We start from the raw sequence: 17,500 nt of genomic DNA, 5'->3' as shown, positions 1-17,500 counted from the left end.
TTCTTGTCTCCTCAGCCTCTTAATTGGTACCCAAGCGTCCTCGGCACTCACTTCCACAAGTATGCTCAAAAATACGCTCACCCCTTCCTCGTTGGACGAGTGGTTTACGTGCACGCCTACCGATTCGGTAGTGGTGAGTTCGATTCCCCGTTCTGCCAACGTGGAATCAGATGAATTTATTTCTGGTGATTAGAGATTCATTTCTCGATATAATGTGGTCCGGATCCCACAATAAGCTGTAGGTCCCGTTGATAAGTAAACAATTGGTTCCTTGCCACGTCAAAATATCTAATCTTTGGGGCCAGCATTAGGAGAGCTGTTAATCAGCTCAGTGGTCTGGTTAAACTAAGATAGACTTTTAACCCCCTCCACTTTTGAGCATCCAGCTCTGCCTCTCTGAACTATTGCAGTCAGCAATCTTCGAAATAGTCGACCCAGCATTACCCTAACCTTAAGCGACATCTCTCCGCTTAACCTTTCTGTGCATTTTCTTAGATGCAGCATAATTTCTTCTCCTTCAAGTACCTTCCGCCTTTCTAGATGACATGCCTTTTTTCCCTCTCAATATTCTCCTGAATACGTTATCCATCCTCCTACGCACAGCCTTCCCCAAATAGGCTCTGCGATCTCTTCACCAAATTTATTTCCTCACTCCACTAATTACTATTCTTATTCCCTCGTCTGACTCATCGTTAACCACAAAGGTATATATATATACATTTATATATATATATATGTGTGTATGTGTGTGTGTATGTGTGTGTGTGTGTGTGTGTGTTATTCATTTTCTTAGTCACCTAGAATAAAAAAAAAATTTGGTTGGTATTTAGGAACAAAACGTCGAGTGTTGATAAAGTTTTCCCCAAGGTAGGTCTAGGCTAGTTTACTGTTGTGGTTGTGATTGTTGTCCAGTGGGAGGAAGTTAATATGAGAGAATTGACAGCATGCCAATTTAGATGCCACAAGTTTTATTTCATAGATGATATGAAGCCTGATGCAGACCTGAAATTCCTTCAGAATCGCTGTGTTTTTCTTGAAACAACCAGCCTGTTCTGATTCATTTGTCGTAGCAGGTTGATTCACGAAACTTGTTCGAATTAAGTTTAATTGATAAGTGGCTCGTGCGTGCGTTGTTAACGTGGAGGGTCCTGCTGATGTCACGAAGTGCGTCGATGTCGATGCAACGCCAGTTTTATGCACAAGATCAGTCAATCATGAGGTACTCGTGGCTAGGTGTTCTGAACTTTTGTAATATCAACCACAAGTATCTGGGTATCGTCCATTGTGCTGGTATAGGTGTCATTAGCAATAATTTTTTTTAATATTCATGTCTTGGCTGGAACTGTCATATTTTCAACTTTTTGTATTTTATAAAGTTGATTTTACCTCATATGAAATCATTACCAAAAATTTTTTTTTATAGATCTAACATATGCAAATTATGTAAGACGTCTTGTGGGGCAATAACTCAATATAACCAGACTTTGTTGTATATGCTACACTGCAACTTGGTCAACTTGGTTTTCGGGCGCCTTGAGCTAAGGCCTGCCATTTTCAGGTATTCCTCGCTGCACAATACCGGCTGAAGTTTGTTTGAATAATTTGTAACTGTAGTTGAAATGATCGAAAGAGAGAGAGAGAATCCGTTACCTTCCCTGAGCTATCGATCATTGATGAATGTGTGCATGCAGGTATGTACTATGTAGTTGATCCACGAATAGTTGTGAGCTGTACAGAGAGTAGTTGTGCCTTTGCAGATTGATCCTCGTAAGCAAATAACGGATAAACTGATTGGTTTCAAGATCTGTTTGAGGTACCTAACAGCTGTTTTACAGACAAATTTTCGCTTTTATTGCGTTGAAGTATATGTATTTCATTGTGGCTTTAAAAGGAGTTCATGCGAGATTATTGCTAAGCTTTGTATCTCTGTGTTTTGGCCCATGATTATATTAAAAAAAAGAGCGATAACGAATGCCTAAAATGTTGCTGAGACCATCCTATGAAGTGTCAGACGTGTTACCAATGTTTGATTTCCTTTTCCAAAAAAAGAAATTAGTTGTGTGACAAATGGAAAATATCTCTGTTCGTCTTCCTTACCCTTTCTTCATGAAATACGGTAAGTGTTGCGAAATTCAGTGATCCTCGTCTTTGTGTCCTTTGCAATGTAGAAGGAGAATAGAGGTTAGGTACTTTGCAATGTAGAAGGAGAGTAAAAATAAATGGAACTAAGTAAAAGCCGCAATTTCTTTTATGACAAGAGCCATAATATCACTTTTCATGACACTTTTTACTTGGATTACATAGCCAGTATTTTGATCCGGATTCTAGGATAATCGTAAAGTGTTGCAGTTGAGTGACTGTCCAAGTTCCAAAACTATCCAACCACTTATTATAAGGCATAAATTAATTTTTGATTCCCTAAACCTTACGAGAAACAACCAATACTGTCATGTTTTATGCGTTCACTTCGTATTGCCTATAAAGGTTCTAAAGCGCAAATACGTGAAGTATTAAATAAACAAAGAAATAATTACTAAAAGCAGATCCTTTTGATATGCAAACTCCAAGAAAAGTAGGACTTAACAAGGCTATTTTACGCCGTACTTCCCTGCACTATTTGTTTTCATTAGCAACATCGCTCAATGGTTTGGAATATGTGATAGTACTTTGACTCCATTTTTTTGCTGTAAAAGAAAGCTATTGAAGTGGCTGTTTGTCTGTCCGTCCACGCTTTTTCTGTCCGCCCCTCAGATCTTAAAAGCTAGAGGCTACAGGGCTGCAAATTTCTGTGTTGATCATTCACCCTACAGTCATCAAACATACCAAATTACAGCCCTCTAGCCTAAGTGGTTTTTATTTTATTAAAAGTTAAGGTTACCCATGATCGTTTGTCTGGCAACGCTGTACAGAAAACTCTATTGTGCTGAAGAAGCTTCGGCGCATTTTTTTAGTTGCTTCCGTTATAAAGTGCACTAAGAAAAATTGTATCATCTGATACTGGCAGAAAGGTTGGCATTGTTTATAAAAGCTTCTTATATCCTCAGAGAAGAGTGTGTCGGTGCTACGTGGTTCAGATATTTTGTTCTATTTTTGCAATATTGTTTGTCTGTGCTGATTCCAGAATCGTCCTTGGATCCCTGTATTTCACACAGTCGTTCGAAGTGTTGTATTGTGTTCGGGAATAGTTTTTGTGATTTAGCCGTTCATTGGAAGGGAGCCTTTTGTGTCCATCTCCAAACTTTACAAACAGCTTTATACTGAGGCATGTGTTGTTACTGGACAGGTATCGTCTAATTCAGTTCAGTGATCCTACAGCTGTGTGTGGAGTTTAAATCTGGTGGGGTACGCTTGAATCTTGTGTGGACAATGAGATTTGCTTGTTCAGAGGCCCTTGTTCGATAACACCCCGTGTTGTGGAAAGGCTGGTATTTTAGGTAGTCTAGCATAACCCACTTTTCATTGTTTATTTTACTGATGAGCCTAGGAATATACAGTATTGTCAATAAGTTTGGTGATAGCATTAAGTCTGTAGCACATCCCACACATAACTTTCTTATTCCATTCAAATCTAGAAGGGCATCTTGTAGGTAACCTGAAGAGACTGCAGGTACTGTAATTTTTAGAACAAAATGTACACATCGCAGATTTCATGGATCTCTAGCCATATCAAGTTATCACAAGGTGTACTTTCATTAGCACGTTATAAAACATAATGCCGTGCTCTGGGGAGCACCTCTAAGAAGACAGTTATGATTTTCATAGGTATATGAGAATCAGTTCAGGTTACAGTTGTAGGAAGATGAAGAACAACTTGTGTGAGTTTTATAATTGTCTTTTAGTCCGAATTAGAGTAGCCTCTTCAGGGAGATAGACAGCTGTGCAAATTTATACAAATTTCCGACAATAACGGTAAACATCGCCAGTTGTGTAGAGAAGGCTTGATTATATTATTATTATTATTATTATTATTATTATTATTATTATTATTATTATTATTATTATTATTATTCAGAAGATGAACCATATTTATATGGAACAAGCCCACTGGGGCAAGACTCAACAAAAATTGTGTATTTTTCATTTGTCAGTTTCTCACATAAAAACATCAAATTGTAGTTTTGGGCACGACTCGGGAGATCAAGAAATTTTTACCTTAAGCCCCGGATGTTTGAGTAAAGTACTTCGCAATTTTTGTTACTCTAATGAGTAACAGGCACAGGGTTCAGCTCAGTCTCTCCTGAAAGAACTGAAATTAACGCCAGACATAAAATCAGTAAAAAAAAAACTAATAAATAGACTCATGACATTAACATTGTAAAAATCAGTATAACAATAAACAATGATAATACCTTTCAAGAACAACAACAGTATTTGCATTATTTACAAAGCTTCAGTTGAAACTATAAATAAATCTGACAATATGTTTTTAGAAAAATATCCCAGCAGCAACTGGTCGACAAGCTTTGGCCAGCACACCTTCGAAGGCAAATAAAAAACCTGCGAGGTTTACCACAACAACAACAGGGGGAGGACAGTCAGCAAGGATTTCGAAGTTATAAAAAGCTCAGAAGGAAAATATTAGGTAGAGACGAAGGCCCTCTCCTCATGATCCACCAACCAACTTTTGCTTTCTCATCATCCTCTGCTGCAAACTTTCTGAAAAAAAATAGGAAAGTGAACAAAAAAGAGGAAAAATGTCAGATAGTACCCTAAAGTAAGGACTCAAACCAAATACCATGGAAGGCTACGGTAAAATGGCTATGGCACAGTCCAGTACAAGGGTTGGGTTTCAAGGCTAAATGGTCCCTTCTACCCGTTGGTTTGATTTGGGAGTGTCCTTCTCCTAAAAGAGTTGCCTGCCAAGATTAAAGAATATTCTACCCTAACTCGTGTAGGCATGGACATGAATCAATTACCACTTAACTTGCAATTTTATATATGTATACATATATATATATATATATATATATATATATATATATATATATATATATATATATATATATATATATATATATATATATATATATATATATATATATATATATATATATATATATATAAAAGTCATATCACATTACCGTGATTCATATACATATATCGAGCTACAAATATCCTTTAATATCTAATTCGCTCTACCTCGGAATTAATATATTTTCATATATGTTTAACTGAAGGGGAATTTATTCAGCAATAATAGAATTTCCGGCCGACGGGCACGAACTATCAACATCTTCAATTTCAGTACTGGCAGTGAAGCCTTAACCCACCCTGCCACCGCAAGAGGATATAAGTTTATGCCGCCTCCCACCTCAAATAGCTGCCGCGCTCAAGTATTTTTAGTTTTGGAGACTGCATCAAACCCACCTCGTCCTCGGTAGCGTTGTAGTGCTTTTGCCGGTAGTCATTATATAAGTCCTTTAATATCTAATTCGCTCTACCTCGCAAGAGCGAATTAGATATTAAAGGACATTTGTAGCTTGATATATGTATATGAATCACGGTAATGTGATATGACTATATATATATATATATATATATATATATATATATATATATATATATATATATATATATATATATGTGTATATATATATATATATATATATAGATATATAGATAGTATAAAGTTCACATTACCGTGATTCATATACATATATCGAGCTACAAATGTCCTTTAATATCTAATTCGCTCCACCTCGGAATTAATATATTTTCATATATGTTTAACCGAAGGGGAATTTATTCAGCGATAATAGAATTCCCGGCCGACAGGCACGAACTATCGACATCTTTAATTCCAGGACTGGCAGTGAAGCCTTAGCCCACCCCGCCACCGCAAGAAGATATAAGTTTATGCCGCCTCCCACCTCAAATACCTGTGGGCAAAAGCACTACAACGCTACCGAGGATGAGATGGGTTTGATGCAGCCTCCAAAACTAAAAATACTTGAGTGCGGCAGGTATTTGAGGTGGGCAGGTATTTGAGGTGGGAGGCAGCATAATCTTATATCCAAGGTAGAGCGAATTAGATATTAAAGGACATTTGTAGCTCGAGATATATATATATATTATATATATATATATATATATATATATATATATATATATATATATATGTATATATATTTCATAAACACAAAATTTTAGCTCTATTTTCCATAAATCAAGCATTTTATTAAACTCTCAGCCCCTAGACTGGATTAGAATGATCAATTCAGCATGATAGAGTGATAAATGAGATCTCCTCTTGTTTATGGAAATGCTAGCCCTAGAGGATGACAAGAGAATTATTTCATCTGTTGAATTATTCTGCTGAACCGCTTCTTTATGGTGTTAAGCTCAAGTTATTTAAAATTTAGAATGTCGTTTTCACTTTTTGTGGAGTGACATGCTTCTTGCTTCTGTTCATGTGTTCTTCTACACTTGTTCACGTGTTCTAAGGTTTTAACGACTAACGGGTAAGGAATAGTTGGTTTGAATATTTAGGTAAACATCACAGCCTATTGTTACAATCACACCATACTGGACTTGATAACCTAGTGTTAAGACCAATATTTTCTCATACAACTGCTTGTGATTATAATTGTAGTAGTGCTTAAGAATGAGTCGTATTTGTACTATCGATGTTGATAACGAAACTGTGTAAACAATATATGCAATCAAAAGTTGTCCTTGAAGTAAGAGCTGAGGCAGAGCAGTGACTTGTGTCAGCATCGTGGTAGTAACGTGGAGATATACTGATAAGACCGGTAAATATGTCTATGACGATAGCAACATATTCCACTCAAGAGAAAAATAGTCTTAACAATTAGGAAAAGTCAATGTCCTTGCAATGGAATTTCTATATGCAATGTGCAATGTGAAGCAAAGTGACAAATTGGTTTATGAATGTTTTTCGGGTGTTGTGCCTTATGGATGACGCGGACTCGAAAAGGATACATTTAATTACTGGAGGCAAGTCGGTTTCAAGTAAATGGGGTCAGGTCCACATAGATAATAATATCTCTCTCTCTCTCTCTCTCTCTCTCTCTCTCTCTCTTCTCTCTCTCTCCTCGTCTCTCTCTATCTCTCCTCTCTCTCTCTCTCTCTCTCTCTCTCTCTCCTCTCTCTCCGGAGATGTAATCTTAATAGATACGATATCAGCATTCGTTGAAACGTCTTGCCTCCCAGTTCGTCGACACCTTGTGAGCTGCCCACTTCGCCCTGCCCGCTCTCTTCTGCTTGGATCCTAACAACCTCTTGGGTTGTTAGTTGGGGTTAACATCACTGGCCACCTTGAAGACGTGTCACGCTATCCGACGGTAATTTTGAAAGCAACCTTATTGTATTATGGACTAGGTTATTTTATTGTTTTAACATGTGCACTACAGCGCAGAATTTTGCTCTCATCCTTTCGACTGAACGCATAAGATAGAATTAGTGTTCTAGATGTGTGGTTAGGGAACTAAGTTTGTTGACAGTTTTAAACGTGGTTACTGTTTGATCATGATAAATTAGCCTTGCCTTCTGCTGTAAGAGTTCATGCAGTGTTAACAGGCGACCTGTTCAGCAGTTTCATAATGCAGCGATGGTTTTCCATCCAAGCTGATGAGTGGGTCTCCCCCTGAACTGCTTTGGAGGTGCCTTAATGCTTAAGCCGTATAACTTAGTTTAGGCCTATCGGTACCATCCATTCATGGTTGCCAATTTAAATGTGTATATACTGAACGACATTTTCTGGCGGTCACATTGCGGCGTCGTTCCTGTTGGCACCGGTGTCATGAAATACGAAAGTTAATACACAACTTTTCCCTCTATGATGATATAACATACAGATATGTATTTATTAAGGTTTTTGCTTATTGTATAACATACCCCTTGTTGGAGAAGCAGCATTTCCCTGTCCAATTTTACCCTAATGCTGAACAAAATCTGTGAGCCGAGTCACATTCAGTGAAGCATTCACAGCTGACGAGCCAAAACGAATGAGTAAATATTAGACTTCTAATTGTTATGTATTTAGGGATAATTATGTGTAAATGTCTCATGTGGTTATGAAGGGTAATTTTAAGATTCAGTTTATGACATTCTATATTGACCAGGCAGACATACAAGTGCCCGTGTCTACTTACCCGATTCCTCTGCTTATTTTCATCTGTTGGTAAATTTGTGCATACCCAAACAAGTTTAATGAACTTACATTGTTATTATAAGTAGAGTGAAAAAGAAGCCCACAAAATCACTGTGTATAACGTGTTTACTTATAAGTATTTACATTTTATTTTACTCAACACTCGATTACTTTCAGGCCCTATCTGTGGCCCATTTTCAAGAGATGTGTAGGTTGTCAGCCTGGGTCAAGGCCCAGCAGTCTTCTGGAACTTCATGATGGCTCAACAAGAAGTAGTTCCAGTGATTTTGTGGGTTTCTTTTTCAGTCTTCAGAAGAAAACTGAAAGAAGTTTTTGTTTGGTTTATAAGTACAGTCTTTATACTGCAGTGCTCGATCAATTGTTACAAGTTTAGTTTGCAGACTCATGCTGGCATACAATTCCAGCACGAACATGATCTAATAAACGACACGGAAATAAAGCTGCTAATGCTCAGTTGTTATTTAAAGGACTCGACGTATGTGTCATTATCGTCTCATCTTCCACCTTCACCATTTCGTCATCAATTGGCTTTTCACACAAGCCAGCAGTCTGTAAAGGTACTAGCACTTCAACCCACTGATACAACAACTTGTTAGTTACGCGTCTATATTTTCGTTGTTGATTCTGGAGTTGTAATGATAATTCAAACGGTACAGAGATTTTTTTGTGATCTCCAATGAATTCCAGATTTCACTGAAATCCAGAGGGTGATGGTAATTGTGAGTTTTGTCTAGAGATCTCAGACTGCTGTGTGGTGATGTACTTGTAAAGCACTGTTGCAGAAATTTTTTATGGCTTTACTAAGTTCGTCCTTTTTTATGTAAGCAACCTGGAGTATACTTCATTAAGTTTTTCAATAACTGTTTTTGATACAAATAGCCAGCATGTGAATCATTCTAACATGCATGTCAGGGAATGGAATAACGTTCATTCCTTCCCAAATTCATAGTGTTTTCTCGAGCAAAATGTGTTGATTCGACACTGTAAAAGCTGTCCACTTCACACCACTAGCAAATGTGCTAAGTCCAGTAAAACTGCACAATCTGATAATTGCCTCGTCAAAAAATTTCCCTTAATACTTACAGTTTTTTATCTCAGAATATTACATTCAATTATTTGCATCGAATGTGTACATTTTAAGTTATTAGTAATTCATTACAGGTCATCATTTTTTATTGTCTTGTCAGATTTTATATTATTCTGTATATATACTATAGTCATAAAGTTTCTGATTTTATGGGAAAAATTGTCTACAAAATGTTTCCTATTGTCAGGTCAGGATCAACAGCAACTTTCTTTTAAACAGAAACGGTTTATCCTTCGATGCCCTTGAACTGAGCGCAAATATTAATTGATGACAGATTGCTAAGAAGAGCAGATTCACGGAAAGATTATGGTCTAGTTTTGTTTGTATAGAAGTAAAAAACTGATTGGTTATTAGTATCCTGAACAGTTTAGTTTTTGATAAGTGACGAAACCCACACGGGATTATACCTATGCATTAACTTGTTCGATAATGTCTGTAAGATGAAATCACTTCCTGGCAAAGCAAAAAGGCTTTACCCAACCCTCTCGAGGAGTCTCCCCGCATTAAGTTAAGGAAAGTGGCAGGGAAAACAAAAATTAAGCCGAGCGCCTCTCAAGGTTCGTTTGAGAGCTGGTTTGGACGGAGAAGAGGATAGCTATTAGGATCTTCGCACCTTCCTCGTCCCTCTTGATGTCTGTGCTTATTTGTGTTTCTGTGATGAAGGAGGAAAAAAAGTGGGCGGCTCTACCCAAAAACACGAACGATTTTCGTTTTCCTGGGAAAGGCTATGCAAATAGATCGTCGGTCTCATTAAAACTTTTGAAAGTTATATATTGAGTTGTGACTTTTTCTCTTGATTTTTTCCCTCGTGGACGTTCTCCTCCTCCTCCTCCTCCTCCTCCTCCTCCTCCTTTTCGCCATCGCCATTGTTGTTGTTGCTGATGATAATGATGTTAATCAAACTTGGTGAAAATTGTGAGGTAAATGTGAATCTCTCTCTCTCTCTCTCTTGCCATCCGGTAATAAGCTTTCGGCCGAAATGAAATAGATTGTTCTCTCTTGTTTTAAATTCCCAGCGGTGATTTTATGTTAATTCCGAATTCAGGCATTTGCTATTCTAACTGTTTTTTAAGGTAGGTTTGGTATACTTGAGCTGTGTGATGTGGTCCGGCGATAAATAATCATGTTACCGACGAAGTTAGTCCTTTGATAGGCACCTTCTCCCGAGTTCAGAGTGATTCATTGAAGGTCACATGAATCACTCGCATTGGAGATCAATTAGGCGACCTTTACTGAAGTTTTCTATTGCCTCAGAGGCTTCGTATTACTCATTTTTCCCTAAGTTTCAGATAACGCTACCTGATTAAACTTTGACGATGTAAATTCATTCAAAAGCTCAGGATCAGTTTTTCTTATGAAAGAAGTGTGCGTGTGAAAATAACAGCGTGATGTCCCCGTCTCTCGATGTGACTTCGCCCATATAAAAGAGCCTCATTGTGACTTTTCTCACTCTTTGGACGTCTGGGGGAAATCTCTCAATTTGGCGACTGTGGCAAATGGTAGGAGTCTATTTTATACTTATGATTATTAGGTAAGAAAAATTTTGATTATGGATTAGAAAATACTTGAGAGAATGTGGACGGTCTGAGGATAGGAGAAAATCTTATACTCAATACACTGTAAATGGTTGCCGGCATACGGTGAGTAGCTTCGCAATTTGCATTTCAAATCATTGAATTTTTTGGAACGTTTAATTTGAGATGCGTTTATTTTAGTAAAATATGTATAGTTTTTCTCTCCATATTGATGCCGTGTCTTAATAAATTTGCAAATTTTTTATAATCATTTATCTCTTCCAGATTGGAATTTGTGCTTGTAAAATTCATTGTTAGAATTTTACGCTTAGTTGTTACAAAAGGGTACTACATTTATGTACCCTAACGTTTTCCTAAAACATTGTTGCTGGATGTTCTATCGTTCATGTCAGATCACTAAGTTCTTCAGTTACATATCAAGAAATATCAATATGTGTTGGCATAGCCTACTCGTCAGTCTTTCAGTTCAAAGTCTATTAAATTTTGGTATGATACTGTTGGAAAATCAGTATTTACTACTACATCATCAGAACCACCTTCACATTAGGGTCGTTGTACCAGAATAAAAGCTAGATAATTGATGGACACAAGAATTGCACGTGGTAGTAGTGTCCTTTGGACTTGGACAGGACCCTGCTGTGATTAACGACCTTATATAAAATCAAGATTTGAATTTGGCAGTTGACCTCACTAAGTTCAGAATTGATACAACCAAAGTTCTAATGACATTGATGTCCGCTGTTGTAGTGGTTAGTGTCTTGGTATGCCACTCAGACGTCGCCGGTTCGCGTCTCCCCCATGGCAATGAAAAATCACTGGATCTGTTGAAGCCAAATATTTTGCAAGCTTGAATTGCTAGTCAGTTGCCCTCATGTACTTGTTCCATGTGAATAGGTTTCATATACTGAAATGATATAATAATTATAATTATAATAATAATAATACAGTTATCGATCCCAAGCCACAAAGGTAGCCTGGCCGGCCTTTCGTTGTTATTGTTTCACTGTGAAAACATAAGAACCGAGATACGTTGAATTGAAGAGAAGTTTGTATTAGGTCTGTTTGGTATCATAATATCAATGGTCAGTGAAGCCAGCTTTCTTTTCTTTCTTAAAGTTGCCCAATCCAGGTGGCTCCAAACCTTCCGGCTTTTGATTCTTTAAGTATTTGTAATGGGACGGCTGCCCTCTTCAGTGACCTTGTCACACAAAATTTTGAGAGATTTGCCTCTCTTCAGCGCCTCTTTTGGTTGCGACGATCTCAGGATTAGTGTGAAAATTCGACTATATGATTGCCTTAGAATAACATACTATCACATTTGATTACTTTCATTTTTGTTTTTAAAACACGATGTGACCAGCATTCATATAATCGTCGTCTGGAATCGTATTTGTGAAAATCCGCAAATAACCATTCCGCAGTCATTCGTAAAAAATAAATCAGATATGCCATTTGTATGTTTTAATATATTTAATATCCTCCAGTCTATCTGTATATTTAAATTTTTTTTTTTTTTCTGCAGTCTCCACTCTTGTGATAAAATTAAGTTTTTATAGCTTATATTACGGGCGAATGATACGTGCTAGTTCAAACATTTTTATTGAACTGAATCCTTATTTAGGGATTTTTTCATTTTTAACGAGGAGTTGAGGCCATGACAGCGAGGCCTGGGTTTCGTGCGTGTAGTAGGTCGCATGTTGGAGTAATGATCTAAACTAGTCGAGTTACCCCTGGCATTTCAGCTGTAAGGCTGCGTAATAACTGTCGGCCGTTCCTTGTCAGAGGTTGTGGGGATATGATTCCATTTTGTTCTTTTGCTTTTGAACGCCAAACTTTCTTTGCCGGCGAGGTGAGTCAAGAGTGTTCTCTTTATATTTGATTTTGTAATATTTATGGTGGATACAGCGCCTTTTATTCACTCGAGCTTCTCTGTGCATGTGCGGAGTTTGTACACGAAAGACAGGTTTCGTCCTCTGAAAAAAATACTTCCCATCATGCAAATGAAAGTGGAAATGCGTGTGACTAAGTCACAAGCTTGAAAGACGTGATCATCATGCTCTCTCTCTCTCTCTCTCTCTCTTCTCTCTCTCTCTCTCTCTCTCTCTCTCTCTCTCTCTCTCCCGTGATCCGTCGAACTACGCTGTTCTTAAATGGTTGCTCGAGTTAAGTATCGAGGTGTTTATCATACGTCTGTGACAGATAACACTCGAGTTCTTATCGTAGGGCATTTTTTAGTGCATGTTTACCAGCGTGATGTTTGTTTTGCACGCTAAGAGAGCATAACAACTCGAACAACGTGAGAATTAAACTAAAATTCTGACACTTTAATCAAAGTAATAACAGAACATGATAAAGGACGGTTGCCTGTCTCCTGTACACTCAATGCCACCTTATTCGCTTTAGTGAAAGAGTATTAACTGTAAATGAAGATAGACGGAAAAAATATTACTTTTGAATGTTATTTGGACTCCCGGATCTTTCCTAGTGACCGCCAACAAAGTTCGAGTGTCGTTATCTAGGACTAATATTTCCTTGGGGTCATTATCTTTATGATAGTGACAGTCATTTGTTTATTTTTTACGGTCACCCCCACTGGGCTTGTACTAAACACGCCGCAAAGGTGGATACAAACTTGTGGGGGGTCACTATCTACAGAGGAAAGAATCTAAAAAGCCTTCAGTGTCGTTCTTCGTCCTGCGGAAAGCCTTGACGATTCTGCGTCTCCTGGGAGCACTTGGTGGTACGTAATGTCTTGTCCTCAAGTATAGACACACACAAGCAAAGAGAGAGAGAGAGTTTGGATGGACTGCATTGTCGAATTTCGTTACAAATATTTTCTAGAGCATTATTTGCTATTCAGCTGCTTGAAGCATTATTTTTCAGGAAAGAACAAGAAAATGTGACAGGTTTTACTATAACAGTGAATGCATGCGAATTATAAAATGCCATTGAATTATTCCTTCGTCGTTATTAATGCGTATATGAAATGTTTTCATTTGCATAAAGAACATTACTACTTCTACTTTCATTTTCACCTGCTTTTTAGTCGTTTTGTCTTGAATTATCTCCGCTTCTTTCCATAAACTTTTTTTAACAGCGTTAGCTGTCGTAAACAGTCATTCTGATGTTAGCATAATGCAGAATGTTTAAGCATATATGCACTTGACCGCATACAGCGAAGTGCGGTTAACATTTATTGTTGGTGTGACAGAGAGAGAGAGAGAGAGAGAGAGAGGAGGGGGAGAGAGAGAGAGAGAGAGAGAGCAAGTCCAATTGAATCAAATTCGAGAGAGAGACTATCAATTGCCACCTGGTGGTCTGTCTGAAGATGAATGTGAGGTTGGGGGAAGAGCATCATCCATTGAAGACGATAAAAGCCAATGAGGGGAATCGAATCGTAAGTTATTACGAGAGAGAGAGAGAGAGAGAGAGAGAGAGAGAGAGAGAGAGAGAGAGAGAACTGAAAGCGGGTTAGCTGCAGTACGGCCGAATGAGGTGTAACACCTCTATGAGATTCTCTGCTCAAGAGAAATGACAAGTTTCGAGAGAGTGGAATGTTTCCCGGTCTGTCGTGATAATATGACGTCTTTATTTCGAGGAATAAATTCGAGAAATAAAGGCTTTGTCACAAACATTTTCTCGGGAAGGGGATGGGACGTTCCTGCTTTCGTTTTTAGCTTTCGCTTCTTATTACGTAGATGTTGTTATACATAAAAGAAAGCTGCTTGATCCCATTTCTATCTCTGATTGACATTTTATTTTTTCTAACAGCGCTGACCTATGTTTTTCCCCAATGGTCTCTGTTTGTCACGCTTTTGAAAGGAAGTGTGTTTTTGTCATGAGACATATGTCGCATAATTATTTTCTCGCGTAAGTAACGTAACATGGTATCTTCTTTGATGAAAGTCAACATTCTATTATATATTAGGTTTATTAGCGGTGGGGAGGAGTAGATTTTTATTGCACTCCTGTCAGACCAACGCTTAGTGACATTCTTGACAGGGATGGCGTTTCGCTCAGTAAATATTTCTCTTGCAGACACGCTTTTATTTCCTATTCAGTTTCACGAGATGAAAGAGAACCTGTAACAGGTGTTTAAAAGGTCAGGAATGGAGGCTTACTTTTTTTTCTTTTCTTTTTTACGCGTAGACTTAAAGTAAACATCTCTTTTAAAGGATTTTGACAGCAATACGAAACTTCATTTTTTTTTTAGGTAGCCATATGGAACGTGAGAGATAATGATTTTTTTTTTCTTCTTCTTCTCTATGTTCTCGATTCTTTACAAAGTTTCAAAGTCAAGGTAATGTAACATTTATGAAAAATAAAACTGATTAGTGATATATTTGTGTTCCACACATTTGTTTTCTGCTTAAGAGAGAAATTAAAAAAATAAAGAAAAAGAGTTGCTTACCCAAGAAAGCAGAGCTTATGAATAATTCGACTAAAATGAAAATGCGAACGTTTTCTATGTTTTTGCAAGGAAAGGATTGAAAAACCTAAGACGTTTTCAATGACCGCCTGAGGTTTTACCGACATACCCATCAAAGATCACCGCTTAACCAAACCATTCGCCATCTGATGCTTTCCCAACTCAGGTGAGAAAAATGTAGGACAAGACAAGTATTGGATGTTGTTTACGAAAACATTGAGGCATTATACATTTGGTTTCTTGTCCGTTTAACTGAAGTGGCCCCACAGATTTAGTCATTGCTGGGAAATAAGTCTTGTGAAAGATAAAATATCTCTAACTCAACTGACAGACAAGACTCGAGCTCACATGGGCTACTAATTGCTACTGCCATCAATCTTGACAAACTTCTATTGCAGAGCTTTACCGGCACTTTTTGACATTTATTCAGTAGTGAAGACCCCGGATTATCTCTCTCTCTCTCTCTCTCTCTCTCTCTCTCTCTCTCTCTCTCTCCTTGGCCTTGTTATGCGATATGTGACCGTCTTTCCCGCCCCGTCCTTCATAAACCGATAAACACATGATTTTCTCACATTGTTTCACATGATTCTCCCACCCCCCTCACCCCTCCCCTGGCCCAACCCAGACCGGGCTTCCACCCGACTTCTTACGCCTCTCTCATCTTTGCCGACAAGTTTGAGGAGGCAGAAGAGAAAACGAAGTGCAAAACATTTCTGAATATCATTTGCACATCAAAGGAACTGCACCGACTCGGTGTTGTTACAAAGGCCTCCAGTTCAGCTCCCCCTGCGTTGCGTCCCCAGATAAACCCAGTCACATGATGATGGTTATATAATTTTATCGAGAGGTTGTAATTCTTATCTCCCTTCGATTATGGACGATCGATGAGTTAGTTCTGTCTGTTATCTTGAGCTGCTGTCGGTGAGGAACAAATAATGCATTTTTTTTTTCTGTGGACCCCTAGGGAGTCCAAACAAATGAGGTGTATATATCTGTAGTTGCGATTTCTAAATAGTTGTGAAGCGAAAGTTGCTGTAAGATTTTTTTTATTTCGCATCCTTATCCTTATTGAACGGATCGCTATCAAAATGATGCGTAACTTTTATCAGTAGACTTAGGAACCTTCCTCTTGAGTTTTACGTTCATTTAAAACGAGGAGATGTCGGTCAGTTTATCTAATCGGGTTGTGGCTCGGTAATCTATAATTGCCTTCAAACTGATGGAATGAGGAGGGGGAGGAGGAGGAGGAAGTCCTTGCAAAACTTGAACTTGTGGATTTTCCGTTGATTGACGACTTTTCAATGTTGTCCCTTACTGTTGCCAAGTAGAGACAAAAAATGGTCTTGAGGTCCATCACATTGTGTACGTCAAGTTACTACTCCATCATCAGAATCCTACCGAGTTTTTGTTCAGTGCTGTTTTATGTAGACTAACTTAGTAGGAAAGTCATGTTATGCATCTAATCATTAAAAAAAAAAAAAAAAAAAAAAAAAAAAAAAAAAAAAAAGTGAAAAATGAAGCAAGGCATTTCGGTGTTTCTATTGATGTAAAAGCATCATTGTAGATATATGGATAACGATAAGTAAACCGGTTAGCTAATAAGAAGGGAGATCTTCGTATTCTAAGCAAATGAATAGATAAATAAATATTAGTGTGAGTATAACACTCCAACGACGACAGCAAACGACAACCACCCTCAGGGGGCGGGACGACCTACATTCCTCCCACAAGTCCCTTTTATCCAAACAAAAAGATACAGATCTCTACGGAAATTTAATCACTTGTTTCTAAGCACGAGGCCCATCTCGGGGTCGAATTTTCGTAAAATCCACCGGTAGATAATCTATCTGTAATAATGCAAACAAATAAAATCCACTTTTGACAAAAAAAAAAAAGCCGCATGTATTTTTATGCCTAATGTTACCAACAAATAAACAAATACTGTAAGCCTCGTAACATAAATTTTTTGTCGTATTTTGACCCCAGTTAACTATGAGTGCATTTTATCTTTTTGTCTATTTTCGTCTAACTAAGCAAAGGCTCGTTAATTGTCCCTGTACCTGACATCATGTGACATGGGTTTTCTGCTGTGAGTTGGTGCTGCCGTCATCTCCCTCTCATGTTCTGTAACTGTTTTGGAATCGGACGATTTCAATTTCCGTTTTATTTTGTACTTTGATGGACATCGTCGTTACTAAATACGCATGTAAATAAGTGCACTGTTTAGAGGTGAAAATTCGTAAGAAGACTGCCAATGATCATTTTTACACAAAAAACGTCAGGTCAGTATCGCCATTAAAGGAAATAGCTGGAGG

The 17,500-nt window shown here is 37.9% G+C and overlaps 1 protein-coding gene across 4 annotated transcripts in view; it reads left to right on the top strand.

Moving 5' to 3' along the window:
• The window catches only part of LOC135220588 (glucose-6-phosphatase 2-like), a 275,548-nt gene that overhangs the window by 146,279 nt on the left and 111,769 nt on the right, over positions 1-17,500 (top strand). Inside the window, exon 1 of one of the 4 annotated variants that reach the window (XM_064257844.1) lies at positions 7,147-7,304. The exons of 2 other annotated variants lie outside the window; for them this stretch is intronic. The gene's annotated coding sequence lies outside the window, so the exon portion shown is untranslated. Of the gene's footprint in view, positions 1-7,146; positions 7,305-13,474; positions 13,497-17,500 lie in introns of those variants that run through there. One more of the 4 variants, XM_064257846.1, reaches the window with a different exon arrangement.

This window comes from Macrobrachium nipponense, chromosome 2, assembly GCF_015104395.2.
Source record: "Macrobrachium nipponense isolate FS-2020 chromosome 2, ASM1510439v2, whole genome shotgun sequence".
NCBI lineage: Eukaryota > Metazoa > Arthropoda > Malacostraca > Decapoda > Palaemonidae > Macrobrachium > Macrobrachium nipponense.
This window is presented reverse-complemented; position numbering and strand designations above follow the sequence as displayed.